The sequence below is a fragment of the Neopelma chrysocephalum genome, unplaced genomic scaffold (genome assembly GCF_003984885.1).
Source record: "Neopelma chrysocephalum unplaced genomic scaffold, ASM398488v2 Primary Assembly neopelma1_105, whole genome shotgun sequence".
Taxonomy (NCBI): domain Eukaryota; kingdom Metazoa; phylum Chordata; class Aves; order Passeriformes; family Pipridae; genus Neopelma; species Neopelma chrysocephalum.
In genome coordinates, this window is record NW_020897769.1 from 1,669,323 (window position 1) to 1,675,626 (window position 6,304).

Below are 6,304 nucleotides of genomic sequence, written 5' to 3' on the forward strand. Positions count from 1 at the left end.
GCACACACACGGATACACCAGTCCCACACACACGGATACACCAGTCACACACACACCGATACACCCGCCCCGCACACACACTGATAGTCCTGCCCTGCACACACACAGATACACCCGTCCCGCACACACACTGATACACCTGCCCCGCACACACCGATACACCTGCCCTGCGCACACGGATACACCACCCCCTGCACATCCACATCCACACACATCTGCAGACTCACACACATCCACACTCACATCCATCCACACCCACACCCACTTCCCTAGTTTGGGCTGGGATGGAGTTAATTCCCTCCCCAGTAGCTGGTGTAGGAACGTGTGCTGGAATCAGTGTGAGGATTGTGTTGATCACACCCTGATGGTGAGTTGTCGCTGAGCAGGGCTCACCCAAAGCCGAGGACAGTTCAGTGTCCCATGCTCTGCCAGCAAGCAGGTGCGCAGGGAGCTGGGAGGGAGCACGGACAGCTGACTCAAACTGGCCAAAGGGATATCTGATTCCATAGAGCGTTCTGACCAGTATAGAAACTGGGAGAGCTGGCTGGGGTCATCGGTCACTGCTAGGGGATGGGCTGGGCATTGGTCAGCAAGTGGTGAGTGACTGTATTGTACATCCATCACTTGTCTTTCTTGGGTTTTATTCCTGTATCTGTTTTGTTACCTTTCTTTTCATTACAATTGTATGATGATGATTATTATTATAATATTTTATTTTATTTCAATTATTAAGCTGGGTTTATATCAGCCCACACGTTTTGCCTTCTTTCTAATTGTCCTCCCCATCGCACTGGGGGAGTGCGTGTAGGTGAGTGGCTGCATGGTACTTCACTGCTGGCTGGGCTTAAACTCTAACACCCACACCCCCACCCCCACATCCAAACCCCCACAACTCCCACCCCTGCATTCCCTCACAGCCCTCAGGGCCCGGCCCGGGTGTGGTGTTGGTCCCACACCAGCCTGGCCCGCGGGAGCTGAGGCGTGTGTGTCCCAGGGCCATGAGCACCTGTGGGCACAGCACCGAGTGACAGCCAGGCCAGGGACCAGCTCTTGATCAGAACTCTCCAGGCATCCTGGGGCTCTGAGTCTGTATCTTCCTCTTGTTTCCCAGACACTTTGACACACAAGTGTCAACTGAGACAACCGAGCAAGGTTCCTAACTTTTTTAATGACAGACTGAATCCAGTGAAATCCAACTTTTATCTTTTCCCTGGCAGGGATAGCTTCCCTATGGCCAGCAGGGCCTTTTTCTCCTTCCTTTTTCCACCGTCTCCCTCCAGGCACCACTGGTTATGCTGGGGTTCACTTCATCCCTTTCAGCACCTCAAGCTGAACGCAGTGTTTTCCTTGCACTAGGAGAGAGGAAGTCCAACTGCAGCACCAATCCTGCCTCCACACTCTGACGTGCCCACAGCCAGATCCATTACAGAGAGGGTGACACCTGTGACAGCATCCATGGGGGAGCATGTTCAGTCTCTTACTCTGTTGCCCCACACCAATCCCCTGTGGTTCTGTCATGGGCACAACATTGTGGCATTAAATTGTTTTTCCTTTTTAAGCACCATTATTGATACAACGAGCCTTTCTTAACCACTTCATGCCCACAACTGAGACTTTACACAGCAGAAGATTTGTAATTGGCCTTATAGACAAGTGAAAACCATGTCTTGCCCTTTTAATGATCCAAATTGCCGCCAAACTCCCCTAAAGTTTGCTGAGATATTGTTAAAAGATGAATAAAACATACAATCTGAACCTGCTGCACCTCACTCACACTTCTCATAAGGAAACAGTTTACTTGCTGCAGCCTGTGTACAGGAAGCACTTTTTCTGTCCCAGAGATGCACCCACCTATAAGGTGAGATGCAACAATGGCTTTAATGGGGCACAAAAACATTGTGCAGACAACGGGCTTCATGTCTCAAAGTGCCAGAGCCCAGTGGCAGCCATGCCAGGAACACACCAGCTAAATTGGTCAGAGCATCAGGGCAAACACTTTTCCCCTGCAAGCAGCACTAGAGTCAACTCCATATTTTATCGTGCAGATGTTGAAATGCCCTCTTTGTCCTCTGAGGTTCTGAGTAGCGGCGAGTAAATAATTCACAGCAAATCATTTATTCAAAACTTCTGCCTGCGTTTTGTGTCAGTCCAAGAACACAAAACCATGTTCTTCTTGCTCAGATTCAGTCGGCCCGTGCTTAGAGTTTGGGTTTGAAATCCAAAGGCTGGGACACGTAAGGAGCTGCTGCAGGGGTTTCACTGCACTCTACGTGCTGAGTGGGTGCAGTTGGCTTTGTAAATGACATCCATTTGTCCCTGTTCCAGTGGGATGAGCTGAATTTACTGCCAGGGGATGGCCTTGCACACAAGGAAAGAGTCCCTTTAGAGGAAAAGATTAGGTTCAGATTGTGGACAGAAAATATTTTTCGTGAGAAAGAAGGTCATTTTATAGTGACAATATAGGTCAGGGCTTCTCTAGCCATCCCTTCTGAGTGGTGTTATTAATGTCCTCTCCTATACTTTCTATAGGATGTTTATTCTCCTGCATTTTAGCGCAAATCCTGGCCCTGGGTTCTGCCTCTTACAGGCTGACCACAGTGTGGAAGAGCAAACGGAGCACATGTTAAAGGGTGTTCTGCCATCCCAGGGGATAACAGGAAAAGCTGATGCTGGTGGCACGGCCACCCTGCGAGCTGCAGCAGCTCTGCCTCTGTCCTGAGGCTGGGACAGGGTGCTGGGCAGAGGGGAGCTTCATTCAAAAAGCAGTGCAAAACACCCTCGAAATCCCAGAAATGCATGTGATTAAAAAACAGGGTCATGTTTAAAAAGCCATACTAATCCAAGCTCCATCAAAAAAGAATATATATGTATATCCCATTTGGGAAGTCGTTCCTTTGGAGCCACCTGAGTGATTCTATAATTCTATGTATCTGTAAATTCCCTTTGGGAATGTGCCCCTCTGGAGCCACCTGAACTAAATTAAACATCAAGGGCCAGACTTCCACATACACCAATCTCTGGTAGTGATATCAGTGTCAGTCAGAATCATGCCCGGCAGGGCGCTGACGACCCATTTTGTCTCACAGAAGCTGTCTGTTGCCAGCAATCTCAAGAACAATATCAATTAAAATGGACACAACTGTTTATTTCCCATTTCTTTGCCACAAACTGAAACAGGACAGTTGCTGAGCCCTAAAAATGGAAAGGGAAGCAATTATCCTTAGAAATAAAGACTCTGGAAAATGCCTTTTATCTCACTGTATTCCCCGTATGAATTCCTGCCTTCATGCAGAAAGGGAAATTTTGCATGTTTTAATTAGATCAGTTGAAAACTCGGGAAAAAAGAGAACCTGCTTTGCTGTGAAGCTCCTTAGTGAAGAAAAGTTTTGAAAGTTCGGGAACTTGGAGAGAGCTTTAAATTTCCATGGCTAAAAATAATTTGTCCCTTAAGAAAATGCCATAGTTTTGGTTTGGTTTTTTTTTTTAATCTCTGCCTTAGATGACTTCAGGTCATCAGAAGATGGAAATTAAAGTAAGAAGCTGGAAATCTTTTTCTTTTCAACTTTCTGCACTTCAGAATCTCCTTTGCTAACTGGGCGGCGGGTAATCCCTGCAGGGCTGCCATTCCACTTGGATTTGCAAGAAGTGGTGCAGCTTGATGAAATATAACTTGACAAGATGTTTGGAAGCTACAGCTGGTGATGCAGACTTGAGCAGATTTCTACACCTCCTCTTCAGTAGTTTTAATTTTTCTCTGGATTACCTTTATTAGCCTTATTTTGGATTCTATCTTTTTGGTTTTTTTGCTCCAGTGAACACATAGTGAGCAAACACCCCAGGCCAGCTGCTCCACTGGTGGATGGCCAGGACAGCTCGGTCCATGTTAGTGGCAGAGCACCAATTCATGTCAGGGGGAGATCAGGCCTCAGGACTTACACCTGCTGCTCCCACTGAACTGTGCAGGAAAATTAGTGTAATGCCCATTGTCACAATATTCCTTCCATTCTGCAATGGACTATAGGGTCACAGAATCATTAAGGTCATAGAGTCCAACCACCAAGCCAGTACCACCACGTTCACCACTAAACCAAGTCCCCAAGTGCTACATCCCCACACCTTTTGAACACTTCCAGATATAGTGATCACACCACTTCCCTGGCCAGCCTGTGCCAGGGCTTCACAATCCTTTCGGTGAAGAAATTTTTCCTGATGTCCAACCTAAACCTCCCCTGTTGCAATTTGAGGCTGTTTCCTCTTGTCGTGTCACTTGTTACCTGCGAGAAGAGACCAACCTCACCTGGCTCCAAACTCCTGTCAGGGAGTTGCAGAGAAACATGAGGTTCCCCCTGACCATCCTTTTCTCCAGGCTGAGCACCCCAGTTCCCTCAGCCACTCCTCATGAGACTTGTGCTCCAGCCCCTTCCTTGGCTCAGTTGCTCAAGAGCAATTTGTCTCCATCTACTTGTTTGGCTCGTGGTCCTTTTTCCGTTTTGCTAACACAGAATTCACACCTTTGATTCCTGCCTGCAGACAGACACACCCTCGGGCTGTTTGGCTGCCCAATTCATGACAGGTATTTTCTGGCAAGGCTGACATTGAGCTGCATCATTTCACAAGTGCTGGTACCTGCAGGAGCTGGCAGGAGATAGATAACCCCGAGCAGCGGTCACATCCATCCTTAACTTGATGCCATTTGCTCCTTCTGTGAGTGTGCCTCTCCCTCCCTGCAAACAGAGGGCGTAAGGTATTTGCTGAGCCCTCCCAGCTCTCCCTGTGCGTGTGATCCATGCAAGGAGCTCTGCGGGACCTGTTGGTCCCAGCGCGGCTTCCCTGCGCCCGCTGGCAGAGCTCATGCTGGGACACCTGATGTCTGTTCTCAGAAATTGCCCCATCAATTCCCCCCACAGGCACAGATCTGGGTTTAGTACATGTTTGAATTCCCAGAAAGGAAGCAAAGGCCTCAAACTGGCGATAAATATCCTGGGAAGAGTGTGCTGTAACAGCACACAGTGCCGGGGACTGTGGAGGGCGCGGCAGTCAGGGGCACTCAGGCATGTGTGACTATTTGTATGAGACCAAAGTAGTTTAATTTCATTTTCCCCCAATTCACCTCTAATTTTAGCCTTTAGGATGAACACCTTTCAAGCTCTTATGCTCTCTTGCCCTGGATTTCTGTCTTCAAACCTGGTCTTTTCCCTAGTATGCAATTTTTAATTCTTTAAGAAAGATAGTTTCAGATATTAGGAAAAAATTCTTTCCTGTGAGGATAGTGGGGCACTGGAGCACAAAGCTGTGGCTGCCTGATCCCTGGAAGTGTTCAGGACCAGGTTGGACAGAGGTTGGAGCAAGCTGGTCTAGTGGAAATTGTCCCTCCCTATGGCAGGGGGTGGAACAAGATGAGCTTTAAGGTCCCTTCCAACTCAAGCCATTCTGTGATTCTATGATTCTATATATAAATACCCTGAACCTGGTCACGGTTTACTTTGCATTAAGTGACTGGAACTATTTTACATTCCATCACTGCCTCACATTATTTTTGCTATGTTTAGTCCTTGGTTCACAGACTTCCTTTCCCCGGCAACTCTGAGCCACCCTGCATTTCAATAAAACCACTCAAATCTGTAGATAGAACTGGAAACTTACTGGCAAAGTCACTGCTTTCATCCCATGTCAGCTGGGCAAAAGCAAATGCTCTCAAATGCATGTCTGACAGGGCAGTGGGAAGGGTTTGCTGTCATCTTTACCTGCAGCAGCTGCAGTGTGTTTCCCCTGGCATCGTATTCCCCATCCACAACTTCAGGATGAGCCCAGGGGAGACCCCAGAGGCAAGACAGGCACGGGGATTTGGAGTGCAAACTGCTTGAAATGCCAAGTAGGAAGGGGATCCCTTCTGTACTGGGTGGTTTGTGCCCAGCACTTTAGAAATAGAGGGGTCATTGCAAAATCCACGGTTGGCTCTGGTTCAGACACTCAGCACTGTCAAAGCAAAGGTAAGGGGGGAAAAAAAGAAGGAGATGGGCTGTGAGTGGTGGCTGCCCAGTGACCTGGATTGGAGAGTTCAGCCAGAATTTCCCAGACAATATCTCAAAATGCTGTGGAACCACATAGCTCTGTACTGCGCCTGCCCTAATATAATTTATATATATATTTATGCTGCAATTGGATGCAGCACAGCCTCATCTCTATTCAGTTAGGATTTGCATATTGGGGATCTCATATTTAGTCCCCTATCCATGTCAGAGATCTGTTCTAGCTGAGTTAGAGAAAAAAAAGGCAGAAAAACATATTCTGGATGTAAGGGGAA